This window comes from Echinops telfairi, unplaced genomic scaffold (assembly GCF_000313985.2).
Source record: "Echinops telfairi isolate 266 unplaced genomic scaffold, ASM31398v2 ScPeMD7_18;HRSCAF=68, whole genome shotgun sequence".
NCBI lineage: Eukaryota > Metazoa > Chordata > Mammalia > Afrosoricida > Tenrecidae > Echinops > Echinops telfairi.
In genome coordinates, this window is record NW_022103915.1 from 52518979 (window position 1) to 52538444 (window position 19466).

At 43.0% G+C, this 19466-nt stretch overlaps 1 long non-coding RNA gene across 1 annotated transcript in view; it reads left to right on the plus strand.

The window, feature by feature from the left end:
* LOC123521416 overlaps positions 1–19466 on the plus strand; it is a 72596-nt gene that overhangs the window by 5718 nt on the left and 47412 nt on the right. Inside the window, exons 2-3 of the long non-coding RNA XR_006679860.1 lie at positions 14744–14899; positions 15032–15188. This is a non-coding gene — a long non-coding RNA (uncharacterized LOC123521416). The remainder of the gene's footprint in view (positions 1–14743; positions 14900–15031; positions 15189–19466) is intronic.

A 19466-nucleotide genomic window follows, 5' to 3' on the forward strand; every position in this document is an offset into this window, starting at 1 on the left:
CTTGGATGCTTGAAATCTGCAGTGCCCGGAGAGAGCTTGGTGGAGACACTGTGTGGGTGTTTGAAATAGGCCACGGGGACCAGGAAGCAACTGTGGGTTGCAGATTGAGATTTGGCAGTCATAAGCAATGACTGGCAGACCCATTTACTCTTGTGGAATCTGACTGTGAGAAGAAGTAGTCAGGAAAGGGGGAAACAGGGAGAGAAGCCTGAGGAAGGGACAGAAAAGAGTGGGTGCAATGAGGGGCAGGTGCTGGAAAAAGCAAGAGTGAGTGGGGCCTAGGGAAGGACAAGAAGACAGCTGATCTGGGAGGACTGAAACAGGCCTTCTGGGGGTCAGGGAACCACAGTCGGTTGTCTAGACAACTTTTCTGCATAGGAAGAGATATGCCCTCGTAGAATCAGCACGTCTACAGCATTTGTCAAATTTATTATTCTAAAAGTTATACCTACGTACATTAATTCTATTTTAAGAATGTGTGTACATGTGAGCATATTTCTTACACAGCTTATAGAGCTGCATATTCATTTTTGTTATTCTCTTTATTGTCAAAGGAAGCTCTACCCATATTCCTCCTCACCATAATCACCCACCTTGCATAGGAGCCCACAATAATAACTTAGATTGCATATTTTCTATATTTTTTCTTCATGCTCTTATAATTGAGCATCTATTATTATACATTTGTGTTTGCTTATTCCTACGTAGGTCAGTTTTTAGTCATGTTGATGTAAATCTTGTATCACTCTAATCAATTTTCTGTCTTGCTTTTCTCACTCAAAATACCTGTGGAAATCCTCACAAGTGACCTGGTACATGTTTAATTCCTGGTGTCCATGTCCTATAATTTATTTGATCACTCTTCATGAAGACTTTTTTGGGCTTTTTGCTTGTTCGCCACTAAAAACGTTCTATAATAATCTTGTTCAAAACCCCCTTTTGGTGGTGCCTTTGGTAGTTTCCAAGGAGTGATTTACTGACCAAATACAGATGTATCTTTTAGATTGAATAGATGTTGCCAGATGTTTACTAAAAAGGCCCTCACGTGTGCACCAGCAAGCTATGAGTGCATTTCCCCCGCTCCCACCCCCCCATGCCCCTTAACCTGACCAAAGCTAACCTTTTGCTGTTGAATCCATGTTGACACAAATTGACCCCACTGGACAGTAGAATAAAATTTCCCCATCAAGTTTTCAAAACTGTGATCTTTCTAGAAGCCAGATGCTTCCTCTTTCTCCCATGGAATGACTGATTACCAGCCAGGCACTTTAACTACTGGCCCCCCAGAGTCAGCTCTGTATTGCTGTAGACATGATCTACAAGGGAGGGAGACTCACACATTTGAGCCACTCTCAAATTCATGGGACAATTGAATTACAGGATGATGAGATTTCCCCCCAAATGTTTAACGTCCTGTTGTATCATTATCCTTATTGTAAAGCTGTGCTGTTCTGAGAGGTGTAGTGATGCCTCCTTTGCTATTTCAATTGCATTTCCTTGACTGTTGTCGAATGAGCAGGTTTGGATACGTTTGCTATCCATGTAGTCTTGTCTGCCATGACTCTTGGTATGTTTTACCTGTGATGTGTCTTGCCCTTTGGATAATAGGTCTATGCTATTTTTTTGATGGAATTATGGTTTCTGGTGTTGGTTAAGATCTTCCCAGCACTAGATTATAGGTGTGGTCTTATGGATACTCTTACAATATTAATATGGGAACTTGGTTTTGTATATGATGTTATAAAGGGGGTTAGTGTATTTCCCCCCCCTCTAGATATTTAACCAATTTGTACCAGTTTTACAAGAGATATCATTGCTGAGGTCAGATTGATCTTGGCTCAAAGTAGAGAATACCAGAAAGATGTTTAAATGTGTTTAATTGACTATGCAAAGGTATTAGACTGTGTGGACACCAGAAACTGTGGATAACCTCGACAAGAATGGGAATTCCAGAACACTTCATTGTGCCCGTTGTATATGGATCAAGAGGCAGTTGTACAAGCAGAACAAGGGCACACTGCTTGATTTAAAATCAGGAAAGGTGTGTATCAGGGTTGTATCCTCTCACCATACTTGTTCAATCTGTGTGCTGAACAAACCATCAGAGAAACTGTATTCTATGAAGAGTGTGGCATCAGGATTGGAGGATAGCTTCTTAACAACCTGTGATACACAGATGACACAACCTTGCTTGCTGAACGTGAGGAGGATTCGAAGCACTTGCTGATGAAGATCAAGGATTATAGCCTTCAGTACAGACTGCAAGTCAATGTCGGGAAGACCAAAATCCTTATATAGCATCATAACCAATGGAGAAAAGTTCAAAGTCAAGGATTTTGTCTTACTTGGATTCACAATCAATGCTCATGGAAGCAGCAGTCAAGAGATCCAAAGGCATATTACATTAGTATATATGTTCCACACGACCTCTTTAGAGCACTGATGAGCAAGGTTACCTTGAGGACTAAGGAGCGCCTGACCCAGCCATGTGTGTTAGGCCAGGTTGACTAGAAACAAATTCAGGAACACTCATCTATTTATACAAAAGAGCTTTCTATTAAAGAGTAAGTATATGTTAAGAAAACATCCCAGCCCAGTCCAGATCAAGTCCCTAAGTCTGCTATTAGCCCATAAGTCCAATACTAATCCATAAAGCCTTCTTCAGGCTCACACAATTACACACAATGATGCAAGATGCAGGAAGATCACACGCCAGTGGGTGCAAAGTCTTGTGGATCCAGTGGTGGTGGAAACATCTAAGCACTGGTTTGGATCTTCATATGGCTCCTCCAGCTCACCCAGGATGGCTCTTCAAGGGAAGGTGAAGCAGAGAGAGAGAGAGAGAGGAAGTTCCCAGAATCCTTATAAGAAGGCCATTCCACAAGGAGGCCTCATCAGGCTGTGACCTGATTAACAGGCTAGACTCCACCCCAACACTTATTTATTACATTGACATAAAATTATGTAACTACCACACCATGGTATTCTCCATAGCATCGTATGCATGTGCAATTTGGACATTGGATAAGGAAACCAAATTAGAACTGATGAATTGTGCTGGAGAAGAATATTGAAAGTACCACGGACTGCTAAATGGACAAACTGATCTGTGTTGGGAGAAGTCAGGCCAGAGTGCCCCTTAGGGGCAAGGATGGCAGGACTGTGTCTTCCATACTTTGGACATGTTGTCAGGAGAGACCAGTCCCTGGAGAAGGACATCATGCTTGGGAAAGTAGCAGGGGAGCGGTGACAAAGAGCTAGACCCTCGGTGAGATGGACTGTCACAGTGGCTGCATCGGTGGGCTCAAGCATGGGAACGATTGTGAGGACCGCACTGCGGGGCTGTGCAGTGTTACGTTCTGTTTTTCATTGGGTCCCTGTGGGTTGGAGCTAACTGGATGGCATCTAAAAACAATCCTATCAAATTTACAGCAAGGAGGCCTGAGGGTGTCGTGGGTTACAGGTTACTAACCGAAGTGAACCAGCCGCACCGGGGGAGAGAGATGAGGCTTTCTACTTCGGTAAAGATTTTCTGGCTCTGAAACCCCCACACGGGCAGTTCTAGTCTGCTCTACATGGTCACTGTGAATCCCTGGCAGTGAGTTTGATTTTATTTTATTAGTACTATTGGCAAAAATAAGTCACTCAATGTCCCTTGATTAGGAATATTTTATTACGTTTATTATTCACAATATCTATTGCCTTATATTAATCTTCATGCAGGCAAGACGTTATTTCTGATCTCAATTCGGATTCTGTATATCTACCCCAATGTCTATAACACGCTGACTTATTGATTGTTAAGAATTACCACTGAGTTGTGTTCTGATCAGAGCTTAAAAAAAAATGTTTCATTTTGCTTCCACCCCTCCTAAGAATGGGCATTTCCACCACCTCAGATACACTAAATCAGAATCTATATTTTAATAAGACCCAGACTGATGCAGCCAAAAATAAGGGTTCCATTTCCCTTCTTCCCTCACATCTCCCAGATAAAGAGAGATGATCCTGGAAGGGAAAGGGAATCAACATCTCTTGTCTTGGCAGCAAACCAAATTGTTAACCACAGAGTTGCTTTCAACTCCTGGCAACCCTGCAGGACAAAGTAGAACTGCCACTAGGGGCTTTGAACTGATGACCTTTGGGATAGTAGCCTACCCAACTCTCTGGATTTTAATAGATTTCCTTGACTAGCTATTTCTTAATTTGCTCTGTATCTTTAGGACCATTTCCAGAGAGTTATATATATATATGCTTGAGTATATATATGTATACATATAACATAGGTAAGTTATGTATACACCTAAATGTAATATTTATAAGTTATATATAAATACTTATAATTTTCAGTAGTCTCACTGGGAGATCCCCATCACCAATGCTGGAAGTTGGCCTCCCTTATATATTCTTAAGAACAATTTTATTCAATAAAAAAAAACTCATAAGGATTTGAATTTGAATTAAATTCGATATTAGTTTGGAGAAAAGTCATAATTTTATGATGCTAGCTCTTTGCACCTAAAGACTTCATGTGCTGTCCTGATGGCTTCTGTTCTTATTCATGCCCTTAATTGAGATGTTATAGTTTTATCCATGTGGGTCCTGAGCCTTCATCTTTACTTATTCCTAAGTAATGCGCAAGATTGTCACTATTTTGAATGGAATATTTTCCAGCATATTCTTTTCTAGGAAATTTTGCTAGTATAAATAAAAGCTACTGACCTTGCATATCTGATATTAAGCCACCTTATAAAATTTCTCTTAATTCCAAGAATTTTGTTTGAACTGGAATCTTTCAGCAAAAAAGATGCTAAAATTTTTTTGAAATGCAATTCAGCTTTAGCCAGTGCATGTGTTTAAAATGTGCCTAACATTTAGCAACTAGAATTTGAATGGATTTTTAAAACTTCTAAGTTTATATTTAAGGACCAGCTAATATTTCAGATATTAATCAAATGAGGCACCCGCTTGGCAGGGGAAGCTGGCTGGGTTTCCCTGACCACATCATGATTTTTTTTCTCCTATTACAAAGTCCTTCTCCAGTGAGTTGCCATACGTTTTATTCTAAGAAGCCCATTTTTATTTTTAACTAACAGTGAATATTTCAGAGAGGATTAAAGTAACCCCAATGAGGAAGCGTCCTCCTCCTGTAAACAGTTAGAGTCCGGGGAGCCCACAGGGGCAGTGCTAGGTTATCCTCAAAGCTTGCTGTCTGAGTCAGAAGGAAGTCAATGGCAGTGCGAAAGGGAACAGCAGAGAGGGCAGGAAGGAGGAGGAGAGAGCGGAAGAGAGAGAGAGAGAATGATTGAAATAAAATAGAAAATTAGCTTAGAGGGCTGAGGTTTGCATCAGTTTGCGCACTGTCAGCTCTTTACTTTCACTGCATTTTGGGAGATGGGAAACATAACACTGGTTTAAATACAGAGAAAAAATTGGGCAGTAGTGGTTTAGGGAGACAGTCAAGATTCATCCGACATAGAGATCATCTACCAAATGGCTGGCATGGATGGAGGTTGCTCTCCTTCCACCTGCTTTGTGTCATTCCCACCTCGGTAAGGTATAGACACGTCAGCTGAGCTGCAGTTGAAGCAGGTGTCCATCCAGGAAACAGAGCTGTATAATTGAGGCCCCTGTTTTCCTGCCAGCTGTTGGCTGGGAGCGGTTCTCAGCTCCTGGAACCCCCTCTGGTGCTCGCCATGCAGTCCTCCTGTAAGTTCTCCCACAAAACGGTCGTAACTTCTTCCTTGAAACTAGGAGACCTCTCTCCCCTGAGATCGCTGACTCCTGAGCGATCCATTGGAAAGATTCCCCTTACTATGTCAGGCCCACCTGGAATGATCCCTTTGGGTGGGTCTGACCTAAGATCCCTTTTATTATCTGAAATTCTAGTGATTTTTAGACTTAATTTCTACCTGTGAAAATCTCCTTTCCTGTGTTGTGTGATGAAATGATATTCCATCACCTTTGTCATATTCTAATGCCTGGAAGCAAATAACTAGTTCTGTTTCCACTCAATGGGAAGGGATGACATAAGAGGACGATACGTGAGTCGTTTGGAGCCATTCTGGAATCCCCCTTGGACAGCAGAGATTGCATTCATGAATGAAGAGTATAAAATATCCAAAGATCTGTGGAAAGAGAGCTCACAGGGCCAGGTGATGAATGCTACAAAGTAGCACCATGAATATTCCCTTCTTAACCCCCTGAAGAGATAGATAGACTATTCCAGCATTTTCTGTAGGTGCTTGCACCTATACTGCCACCTAACCATAAAAAGAGAGGGACTCGTGAGGCATAGGGGTGTGGATCAAAGACCTTCATCCAGATGAAATAAATGGTTCTCATTGACCAACTTGCTTCTTCCAAAAGCTTATTAGGAATCTTGGGGAAAACCCTTAATTGAAAAGACACCACTGGACCAATTTAGGCTAGCCGAATTTTGGTCCTAGTTGATCAAGGTCCTCAAAGTTCTCTCTAGATTCACACTGAAAGAAGTCTCTTACTAAGAACCATGAAGTGTCGGATCATGGTGTGCGTGGAGGGAAAATGGGAAGGAATGGGTAGAAAGGACTTGCTGTTTTTTAGCAGCAAATTCTGCTCTGTTAACTAAAAGTTTCAGGGGTGAGTACTCTGAACAGGAAAAAAGAAAGATGTAAAGACATTGCTTAAAATGAAGCAGACATTTGGCCTTATTCTTGGTCAACCATGAACTACTATTTAAAGTACACTTTTTTTTTAAAGGGACTTCATAACAAGGACCTGATTCTTCTCCTACTCCCTACCACTAGGCATTTCTTTATACAAAGGCTTCTGGGAGTTTTATATCCAAGATTACCTCCAGATGGTTTGAAGTGTTCTGTCTCAGCTGCTTCCTGGTGGCATTCTTTGCTTACCTGGGGGGAAGTGCCACCGAGTTCAATGCCAGAGGGCATGATTGAAAGCTCCGGCCCAGAAGGCACACTCCAGGCCACTGGAAGCATCTGCTTCACAAATGTCAGGCGGGGGGACATCACCAGATGTGAGTGTTGAAATACCATTTAGAAGACAAACATTGACTCCAAGGGTCAAGGGTCACCTAAACAAAGAGCCAGGCTGGCAATGAGGCTCAAAGTTAGGGTACAAAACTAGCGTTGTGTGGCCACGACTCTTTCTGTGCTCTAGCTTATAGCTGATCAGACCTGCCAGGACTTCCAGAAACTTTCTGCAGTGACTTTCATGGCTTGGCTTCGACGTCTTGGTATAATGTTGAATGAGGGGAGGGGACAAATGGTGACAGGAGATGATAGGACAGGCACACATTTACTAGGTAGCCATTTTAAAATAATTTATTTTTTATGTGAAATCTGAGGAATCTATGTTGCTCAATTTAAAAGCCACCACACTAGCGGGACTTTCAGGATGTCTGGTAGCATAGCGGTTATGCCTTGGGCTGCTAACCCCGAGGTCAGCAGTTTGAAACCACCAGCCTCTCCCTGGGAGACAGGTGACAGTTTCTACTCTTGTGAAGAACTGTGATCTCATAAGCCCAGACGGGCAGTTCTATGCTGTCCTATAGGGTCTCTTTGAGTCAGAATCAGCTGCATGGCCGAGTTCTGTGTTTTCGCCAGCGCCGAGGGCTGGAGCGGAGAACCATCACCATTTAGGCTTTCTGAGAGTGGAGGGCAATGTCCTTTGTCCTTCCTGTCACGGCTCTTGTCCGTGTTCTGTTCAGAGGCCAGGAGATCAGTTGGCAAAGTGTATGTTCGGATGGCTTCTTCCTCGGCCATCTTTATTCTGCCCCCAGCATGTTTGCTTTCCTGCTCATACCTCTGCGTGAGGCCTGTCGATGCCTATTTGGTTGAGTTCACGCTGAGGATGAGAGGTGGGCCGAGACGAAGGTTAAGGGTAAAGAGAGAAGAATGCAGAAGACACCGCCTTCTTTCCTCTGTGACTTCAATAAGATGCTGGTTTGATTATAAAATACCTAGGTTGATTTTTACTCTCCAGGCCCCCAAGTATCACTTATAGTGAAGGTCAATCAAACTATCCCAGCTTAAATAACCTTGTTCTGGATCTGGGCAATGACCTATTCCCTGTTCTCTCGTACGCTACACACACACACACACACACACACACACACACATCTTTGATGTAGAACAGGCTTTTAGGGAATTTTTTCAAAAGTTGCTGACCCATTAAACATATTTCACAGACCTGAAAATAGTATGAGGTGGTAAGACCAATAAAATTGTCATTCTTTTTCAGTTTTTCTTTCTCATCTAGCACACATTGTTACTTGGCCTATGTGAGAAAACTTGTGACGACTGTATCTTTGAATTATTTTTATTTCAATAGAATATCCTTTTGAAGAAGCTTGGGCTTTAAATCTTTTTTTTTTTTCCCAACATGAGAAAATGTTGAAAAAGGGTTTAACACTTGTTTAACATTCCAGTCATATAGCACCCAGCCAATAGTGTAGCTGAAGCAAAGAATCCTCCAGCTTTGACTGGGTGACTCTGTCAGAAGACTGAACGTGACGTTGGGCTACTCCCTTCTGCGCCTTTGAAGATGCGGTTGAGTAAGCATTGACAACTCCAGTCCCTTTGAGCATGACTGCTGGATGCTGGACCCCTGTGATCATAAGAACTGTTTGTCATGGAGGTTATAGAGCCGGTCCGTGCTTTCCAGTGGACATGAGCAACCTGTATCGTCACTACTTCAAAACGCAGAAAGGCATTTCCAAAAGTGACAGTCTTCAACTGGAGGCCGAGTCCTCTGCTTTCAGCCATTGAGCTGCTCCCGGTAAGGAGAAACTGGTTTTCCATTGGTAACTGGCCCGCTTCCACCATCGGACGATACAGTTTGGGTGTTCACTCTCTGTGCCGGGGTTGGCAACTTAGGAAATTACACTTTCCCGGCCATAGTAATTGGTTCAGAGATGGGCAGGTGACTGGGTGAAGGTTAAGTAGTCTCAGATGTTGTGACGCGTCGGCGAAAGAGAAACTGTGTGTGGAGGTTTGCGGAGAGGAGAGGCTCATGGCCTGGAGCTGCCGGATTCCGTCTTGCCATGATCCTAGGAGAGCCTGGCCGAGAAGAGAGGCAGCTTCAGGAAAGGTTGTTTGAGCATCTGGATTCAGACACGACTGAGGCCAGATCCTCTTAGGCTTTTTCTTTAATGAGCCAATAAACTCCCCATCTCGGCTTCAGTTGCTTGCAACAAAGAGAGCCTTGCATGACACATGCCCCAACGGGGAGGAGAAACGAAGCATCCTTTCCCTCTTCCCCACACTTTCAGGCATTTCATCTATGGTCCGATCCTAGGTTACGAAGGAGATCTGTTCCTATGTGTGCCTTTAAAGTAAGTCAGAACAGGTACACGCGGTTCTTATTTAACCTTACTTGAAGGCAGTGGTTCTCAACCTGTGGGTTACAACCCCTTTGGGGGTCAATTTCCCTTTCACAGGGGTTGCCCAATTCATAACAGTAGCAAAATTACAGTTATGAAGTAGCAACAAAAATAATTTTATGGTTGGGACAGAGGTGGGGGGTGGGGTGGGGCGTGTCACCACAACATGAGAACTGTATTAAAGGGTTGCGGCATGAGAACGGTTGAGAACCACTGCTTTAAGGCAAGACCAAGGGAGAACGTTCTGTTCCCACAAGGATTTCAGCCACAGAAACCCAAAGGCAGTTCCACTTTGTCCTGTAGGTTCACTAAGAGTCCCTGTGGAGTGGACACTATAGCGGTGGGCGTGGGGTTAGGGCCGGAAAAAGGCTCGAAGTCTTTGATTAAAAAGTGCATGAGTGGCAAGTAAAGACAATGAAGACGAAGAGAGAATTTGTCAGGAGCAGCGTTCGTTTACTTGTTTCACAGTGAGGGAATTTTACATACCATTCAAGGGAAGTATGAGTTATCTGTAGGAGTCCTGGCGGTGAAGTGTCGATGAGTTGAGCTACGATCCTCAAAGTCAGTAGTTCAAAACCCCTAGCTGGCTTTGTACTCATAAAGAATTACACTCTTGGAAACCCACGGGGGCGGGGAGGGGGGGTGGGCAGTTCTACCCTGCCCTATAGGGTCGCTATGAGTCAGCATCTACTTGATGGCAGTGAGATTTGTTTGGAGTTTATGAGTTATCTGTACATGAGAAGATCATATCTAGGGATTTCTTGTATTTTGTAGGAAACTGGTCTCCGTTAGGCTGACCGACGCAATATAACATAATCATTCTGGGGAGACCCTTCACACAGGGAGGAGGCTTGAGGTTACAAGTTCACACACACACACACACACCCCACACACACCCCAACCCCCCCAGATTTTCTTAATGAATAGAATGGCAGGTTCTGAAAGTTAACAGTGGAGCGAGAGTCTGCCTGTTAGAAGCACCAGCTGAACTCCACAGTCCCCGTGCTGTTTCCCTGACGGTAGCCTTTCACTGATATTCTACAAAGAGTCAGCACGCTTCCTTACAGGCTTATGTGGAGCAGGTGAGGAGAATGGGCCTCCCCTGCCCTGCTTCATCTTCACCCACGAGGTACCCAGACAGTTGTACAACCTCTGCCCTTTCTTGACCAGCGTGGGCAGAAAGAGCAATGGTTGTAGTGATGACTCCCTGTGCTCCCCTGCTTCCTGCTGGGTTGTTCTGTGCCAGGTTAACATCTCCAAGTCCTACTTTCGGGTTTATATGCTTAACTTAACCTTGAGAATGATGTAGCGATTAACTTAGGTAGGGTTGGCATTCTTTCCTAACAAAAGTACGGAACAACATCTAAAGTCTTCCCTTCATTGTTCGTATAGAGTCCCTGTGCACACGATTGCGTCATAAAATAGATGAACTACAACAGAATCTTGATGAGACACCGTTCTTTGTGTGGGTGGAGATGAGCTACATGGGATGGGGTCTGCTTTGAAACGTGTGAGCCGCTCAGTACAGACTCCTGCTGGCTCCAACACTGGGGACACGTCAGAATCATTGGTTGCGTTTTTCACAAAGAAGCTGCCCCAGTTCTACTGACAGGCGAGACCTCTGGAATCAGAATTTCTGAGCTGTGCCCAGTTACATACACCTTGAAAAAGCCCTAAAAGTGGTTCTGGTGTTCAGCCAGGTGAAAACCGCTGGACCTTAGATCCCGGGGGACGCAGAATCAAAACTGTACCGAGTTGCTTTCACACTCATTTAATAATATGTGGATTCTTGCTCTCATTGCCTACTGAGTTTTGGCTGTCTATTGCTGCATGACAAACTGCCCCAACACGTAGTGGCTTAAAATAATAAGAGTTTGTAAGTTCACATGTGTCTGGAAGTTCTGCTTCACAAGGTGTCAGCAGGGACCCTGGAACAGCTGGAAGGTCCAGAATGACTTCACTCACATGGCTGATAGTTAATACTGGCCCCTGTCATGGAGTGCAGCTGTGGCTATAAACCAGGGTTCTCTATCCATCTCCACGTGGGCATCTCCATATGGCTGCTTGGGTTTACTTATAGAATAACTGGGGGTTGGAGTCCAAAAAGGAGAATTTCATAAGGACAAGCCCTAATACATCTGTGGTAATGCTTTCTTTTAGAAGAATTAATACCAGACTATTCCCAAGGAGTTGGAGATTAAAGATATCCCAAATAGCAAACTCTTCGAAGAGGCCATTCTGCTCCCTCCCTGACTCCTCCTTTGGGTATATTCCCTCACACCCCTGTGGTTTGCTGTGATTCACGTGCTGTCATTTGCTGCAACATCCCACAGAAACTCACACACACACTCAAAAAGTTGAGGAAATGTCTTTTCTGGTGGTGGGTGCTGCTCAGTCCCAAATCTGAAGGTCAGACAGAGGTGAGCCAAATGCAGAGTCCAGAGCCAGAAGCCAAAATGTCCAAAAGTCACAGCAGATCTTCTTGCTTCTACCAAAGCTTAGTCAGGTATGGTTTTCCAGGCGAGGTGATGTTAGAACTGTACAGTGATCTATGTATATGTATATCCATATCCATTGAAAGGAAACATAAGATAATGTCTTAAGTCACATGACTCTACTAAGACACCCCCAAGTAAACAAAGGGCGTGGCTAGGTTCACATGCACTCCAAAGTCCAGGCCTTGATCCCACCCGAGTTCTATTCAGATAGTGGAGAAGGGCCTCCATTGTGGGATTAGAGCCACAGGTGTGCAGAGTCCAGAATTATATCACACAGGAATTATGGCTCGGAGGGATATACTAATTGACTACTACTCAATATTTGTGCTAATTAAGCTTCCCCAAAATGCATTGCACGACCAAGCGCAGAGTCAACGTGAGAGCACACCTGAATCCTCAGGGCTATGGTCATGGAGGGACCAGGTGTCCGTGTACCAGATTGCTGCCTTTTTCTGTACAACACAGCAAAACGTGTTTCACTGTGATTTGAGTGAAAGTCTGTGGAGCAAGTTCATTTTCCCCTCGACCATTCCTACACAGTTTGTTTGGTGACACGGATTACAATGCCCACAGTGTTACCGGCCCTTCCCATTTCCTGCTTGTTGTTCCTGTTTCCATTCGTCCTTCCTTCCTATCCCCTCCTGCCTTCGGAGCTTTATCCCTGGGCTAATGTTGCCCTTTGGATCTGGTATGGTTGATTGTGCTGAGGAGTATGTTCTTATTATGGTTCACCATTATTATTATCTACCTCATTGGCCTGATTATGCAACTGTGGGAGATGAGTGCAGTTCCACGCTTGAAGGGTGAGTAAGGGCTGTGTGTTAGTCTGGGTTGACTAGAGAATCTAATTCATAGGCACTCATATACATGTGAGAGAGAACTTTATATCAAAGAGCAATCATACATTAAGAAAACCTCCCAGTCCACTCCAGATCAAGTCCATAAGTCCGATATTAACCCATATGTTCGATACCAGTCTGTAAATTCCTCTTCAGACTAACGCAACACATGCCATGATGCTGAGTGCAGGAATTACAGGTCAATGAGTGGAAAGTCTTGTGGATCCAGTGGTGGTGGAAGCATCTTAGCACTGGCGTGGGTCTCCACGTGGCTCCTCCAGCTCCAAGGCTCTGGCTGCCATCAGTGTAGCTCCATGTGGCTTGTCAACAGGAATGTCTCACAGGGAGACGAAGCAGAGAGAAAGTGTGTCCCACCTCCGGGGAGGGAGACAGGAATCCCTAGAATCCTCAGGAGAATTTTTAATAAGATTGAAGTATACATCTTCCCAAGTCATAGAAACTTTAAAAGAAGCTTATAGGAATGTTGGTCCACATAAAACATTGGTTTCTACATTCCTCAAGCCTTTAATTAAGGTTTGGAAGACCTCAAAGTCAAGCCAAGAGGGAGAATTGTCGATCTTATTGAGTGTGTTAGTCTGGGTTGACTGGAGAAACAAATTCATAGATACTCGTGTATATAAGAAAGAGATTTATATAAAAGAACAATTATGTATTGATTAAACATCCCAGCCCAGTCCAGATCAAGTCCATAAGTAGGATATTAGCCTATATGTCTGATACTAGTCCATAAATTCCTCTTCAGACTCATGCAGCACATACAATGATGCTGAATGCAGGAAGATCATAGGCCAGTGGGTAGAACATCTTGTGGATCCAGTGGCAGTGGAATAATCTCAACACTGGCATGGGTCTCCATGTGCTTTCTGAGTGTCTGAACACCAGTAGAGGGAAGGCAGAGAGACTGAGTCTGGCCTCCCGTGAGCTATTTGTCTTCATCATGCTTCCCAATGAGGTCACCAAGCTGCGACCTGATTGGCTATGCTAAACTCCACCCCTTTGCTCACGTTAAAGTTGACAGGAGATTATGTAACTGCCACAATGAGTAAAGCCACTATGGCCCAAGTCTAAAAACTGAGGGGAGAAGATTATAGAATTACCTTTGAAGTGACAGCTACTTACATTGGAATCTCACATGGTTTGAATGCTTCAATTTTAAGTGAATATCTTGACCTCAGTAAGCGGTTGGCTTGATGGGTGCCCGAAGAGCTGCATTAAGATCAGATAGCTCAAAGCTAATCTTTACACCGTCTTTTAAGCAAGATCAAAGCTAATGAGGATGATTCTATGCAATAAATCATGACCAGGGATGAGTCGTAGATTTACCAATATGATGCAGAGAGAAAGGTCCAATTTAAACAGTGACTGCCAAAGGGGGTTGCTGGGTCAGTTAGATTCAAGCCCGAGAGGTCAACTAAGAAGGTTGTGTTGGCTGTTTGGGGACCTCAGAGGGGTAATCTAGACTTTTTTCAAAGGACACATGATGTTCAAAAGAGCTTATTAGGGAGACATTTTAAGAAAATCCAAAATGTCACTGGTAAGAAAAAGGTCAGAAAAATGGTACCATGGAATTTCTGCCCCCAACCTATCACAACAGCGGACCTCCTTATTTAAGGGTGACAAGGGGTCTCCTACAAGAATTTCATTGGAAACCTTTTGCCCACCCACTCTTCATCCTTGATCTTGCCCCTTCAGACTTCTTTTTATTCCGCAAATTCAGCGTTTAGAAGGAGGTGAGTGCCTTGAAGATTTTGATGTGGTGTGCGTCAAGGAATACGCAGCTTTCCAGGGGAGGTGAGAGATGCGAGCCCTGCTTTCCAAAGTGTGCAGACCTAGATGGAGGGTATGTCTAGATGAAGTAGCTTCACATTTTATATTGCTGAGCAATAAGATTTTACATGGTTTATAGCAGTAGTTTTGTTTGTGCTTTCATAGCCAGTTCACGTTCTTTTTCTGTATTAGACTGCCGAATTTTTCTCAAACCATCTTTTTTCTGTTCTTAGTATGAAGTCCTAATTCTAGGAAGACCTCGGGTAGCATTGGATGGTAGTGGATGGATGGATGGATTTTAACACTGTTAGCCGTGGTCTGGTGCTTCTCAGTCCTTTGATGCCGCTCCGTCTAAAGGTTCTGGAAGGATGAGACCCAGGCAACTCCAAGTAAGTGGATACTAATTATTTCCAATTGGAACTTTTACCTAAATCATTCCTTACTTCCTTGATATTAAGGTAGGTCAGGCTGAAAGAAATCTTCCTTCATATTCTCTTTTCTCACTGTGGTCCCTTACACAGAGCTCTTGCTTAAGCATCCAGCATCTTTACTCTCCATCTGAGTCAGCCTCAGGCGGCGAAAAGAGAAGCCATCTTGACCAAGAGAACTTCCTTAACACAAATATTTCTGACACGATTTCCAGCCTTGGAGAGACGTTCGTTGTAACTTCCTGGACACGTGAGTATATTTGTGAGATAGGTGTTATGTCTGCGTGTCTGTTTGAATGTATGTACTATGATCCGATGTATATCTAGGATTCTTTAGTACATTTTCATAGTTTTCAAAGAATGCTAGCATACATCTTTATGTACACACACACACACACACACACAAGTATAAGCCATGAAACTCCTTTGCATGGTTGTATGAGCTGCCCTCTGCCAAGTTTTGTTTTTGGTACAAAACAACCTTCAGGGCAAAACTCATCTGTTTCATTATGCAGTGGCCATATGGGAGTATTGTAATGCCTGGGGCTTTTTAGCTGAAGAAGACTTGGGGCCAAATCCATTTCTGGGCATCCGTGTGTACAGCCTATATATGTGGTCCATACCAAGTAACCTGTTTACAATTTCTTTGTACAAATCATATGGTAGCCAGTTGTTGTTTGCCTTTTTCAGTTGGAAAGACACATGGAAACTAGCTCTCTGGATGTACAGATGTGGGTTCACTGAAGCTGAGAATTTACATAGGCTGTGTTTCCCATGCACTCTGCTTTATGGCAGTTCTGCTTATGGCCCCAAATGTTTTGTTTGTAGTTTTCCCCCCCTCTATTCAGATTAAATTACTTGTCCTTCTCTGTTTTCATAGCAGAGGTCTAAAGAGGAAGCTGTCTATTTTTTCTTATTGTTTTGTATAGTGATTTTAATGTACAAGTGAAACCTATAAAAGCCAACTCAGCGAGACTGTCTTATTCTTCGCGGTCTTGGGTACAGTCTTACTACTCTTCTATCGCTGCTCAGAGTGGAAAACATTTCAATTTTCCTTCTCTTTTTCTGCCTCCTTACACAGTTTCCAGTTTTCATGGGGTTTGCTGCACAAGGAATTAAGAGTGTTAAGTGAATCTTGTCTTAGGTCATTCACAGAGTACTTCTGCATGGAAACCTTGTCACTGAAAAGTAATCCTTAGTTCCTTTAAAAGATATCGTAGGGCCAATTAGCTGTGAAGTTAATTATCTGAACAAACATAACCAGTTGCCAATTAGAGGTCTTCAGTCGCAATTCAGCTCGTCCAGAGCGAATATCTAGGAGTTGGTCAACCAAAGTTGACTGTCTTGGAGATGGTAAGCCAGTGCTTTATTTGCTTTAATAGCAAATATCCAGGTATCAGGGAACCCTGATGGTGCTGTCGGGTAAATATTGGAATGCTAACAGTAAGATCAGCGGCCAAACCTACCAACTGCTTTAGGCTCGAGACGGTTGAGGCTAGCTGATCCTATGAAGATTTACAGCCTCTGAAAACCCATAGAAGGTCCCCGTGAGTTGAAATCCACTCACTTGCAGTGGGTTTGATTTTGGTTGAATCACTGTTGTATCACTTATCAAGCTTTTCTCCTTTATAGCAATCAATCGCACTACCTGTGTCTCTTTAAAGATGTTGGCTTATTTTTTAAAAGAGGCTTGGGAATTAATGCAAGAGTCGTGGGTATGGGTTACTCAGACAGCTTTTGAAACCCTGAGGTGAAGTGTGACTTTCCTTAAGGTCCCTATGAGTTGGAATAAAGTCGATGACATTGTATATAAGAGGTGCACATAATGGTACAATTATAAGTATAACCATGTAAAATTGTAAGACCTCAGATTAGAGTCTATTTTATTGCCCCATTCTAAGAAAAAGGAGATAATTCAATGGCAAAGAGTAGGTAGCCAATCTTGGGGAAATTACATTTTCTGGGCTCTAATTACTCCGTTCCTAAATAGTGTTTTATTAATGAAAAAAGACTAAACACCTCAGTTATTAGTTTTATACATTGAGATGCGTAAGTATTAAACTCTGTTCCACAGCTTACTGACATGCTTTCTTTCTCCTGAGTACACCAACTGTCAGAGGAACAGAACACACAAAAGGAAATCAATAGGAAAGCAATCAGCCTACTCCTGGAAGGCTTTCATTTAGCACATTGGTGTTAAACAGCCACAGCGGATAGACTTTAAGTAGTGTCTCAGGAAAATGGACGGTGCCGATGAGAACAAACAATGGAAGAAGAATACCAGAGGGCACCTTGCAAAGAGGATTATGTTTTGCTTAAGAAAGGAAATGTACGTGATTTATAGACATGTAATAAATCATCAAAATAGGGGAGTGAGGAAAACTGTCACGTCACTAGCTGAATAAGGAAAGCTGACCTTTCGTCACATTGACCCTGGAAAAACATTCTCTTACTGTACAACTTTCCATTTTATTCTCTGGAAGGAGGGGTCCTGAAACTATCGAAGTTTCCTTAATGAAAATCCCTCTCTATTCTTTTCTTACTTGGTAACTCTCTCTCTCTCTCTCTCTCTGAAGATTGAGGTTTGGAGTGGAATAGAACCTGACCTTAGATAGAGGAGGAGAATACCAGATTTTATCTTACTTCAATTTTTTTCAGTGGCTACAAAAAAGGTTCCCAAAAGACAGTAACCTGAAGTGCGGTGTCAGAATTCATTACTTCATCTAGGGTGAACGAGTTCTCTGATAATAATCCGTGTCAGCCATACCTGAAAACAATATGACTATTCTGTACCACACTGGGAAATGACCCAGTGGTCTGGCAGACTTCCAGAAGGATCGTTCAGGGATAACTTGGTTCTCCTTATCACTCCGGTGAGATGGAACACCCAGATTTCTTCCAGGGTGCAAAAGAATTGACGGATGAACTGGTAGTTACTACCTGAGAAAACGAATGGAAGAAACCACTTTTCTCAGTGACTCTTAACCCTTAAAAAGGACCTAGGGTTGGAGATGGTTTATTCTGCATTTTATTCTGTGGTCCCTTCCTAAATTATTTTTGTAGGTTTACATGATTTCTAGGTAACACAAATGAGATTTGTACCACCTCCTGGGTAATGATTTTATTTGCTCCGCTAGTAACCTAGTCTATCATTTGACGGTACCTAAGGCCGCGCCGTCTTTCTCCTTTCAGATTCACGTGCATTTGGCTTCTTCTCCCTTTGCTTGTTTGCCATGTTCTGGACACACCGGCGTTCTTGCAGTTATTTGAATAGTCCAAACTTGAAGCCACAGCTGGGGCTTTATACTGGCTATTTAGATCTATAGGAAGCTATTCTCCCTCGGCATTCCTGCTTCTGTCCGTCCATCATCCCAACACATCGTATCTAGTCTAGGTTCATTTTTGTCTACACCCTTCACCAGTCACTGTCTTCATATCGCCATTTTTCCTCAGCTTTTGGAAGCTAATCTTTTCAGTTCTCTGATCACATATTCATTGGTTAATGGTTATTGATGGGACCTTGCCCATCTGCCACATCTGTCTCCACAGTGCTCCCACAGTGACGGGCATACCGAGCTGCTCAGGAACTACCAGTGGCTAAAGGAGGCTTCCTTTGGCTCAAAGAGTCCATCCCCTGCTGATGGCCAAGCACTCCAGACTGAAATGTCGGTGCTGGAACAAATAAAACGATGTTTTGGCGAATTTCAATGCTCTGGAGGGTGGTTGTTGAGTGGGTAGAAAGGGGGTAAAAGGAAGAAAAATGCACTTACTTCTGTGGTCCCAGGGATTTTCTTGTTTCCATTTTCCTGGCTGTCTTCGGGCAGATGTTTAGTTGGGATAGAAGCTGCCTTATTTATCCCCAAGCTGTTGGGTCTTTTCTTTTATGGTGAGTAGGCCTTTGTGTTGGGGCGGACCGGGAGACTTCCTGCTTACTCCAGCTCAGACATCTGTTAGTCCGACAGACATTGCTTCATAGACTTCAAATGACTACTTTCTTGTATGAATGGAAATATGTTGCCTATCAGGGGCCAAGTTAAAAAAAAGTGTCCCATCGGATATCCTTCTAAGGAAAGCATGTGCTTATAAATGTGAAAACAGCTATTACTCTGAAAAGGAATTATTAACATGTATTAACTTTGATAAAAATTTTTTTTAAAAACTAACTCATTTCCATTGATACAAACTGTTTGTTTTTCAACTGGGATATTCATAAACTTCAATTATAAAATTAATGACAGATGTACAAGAAGTAATATATCTGGCCTCCACATGCTTGCAATGCAGTTAGCCCTTTTAAATGCCCATTAAAAACACTTCCTTTTTCATAGGACTGAAGAAAATTTGAAAGTGATAAGCTTATTATTTTAATCTGTTCTAGTTTATAACCTTCTTTGATTTAGACAGCTCATTTAATTTGAAGCATTTTTCCTTTGCTTATCATCTACCTGTCCCCAAAGATTTCATTTTGTTAATGGCAACTAACAATGACTTTAGATGTCATTGTGTGAGGGCTGGGTCCATAAAGCAC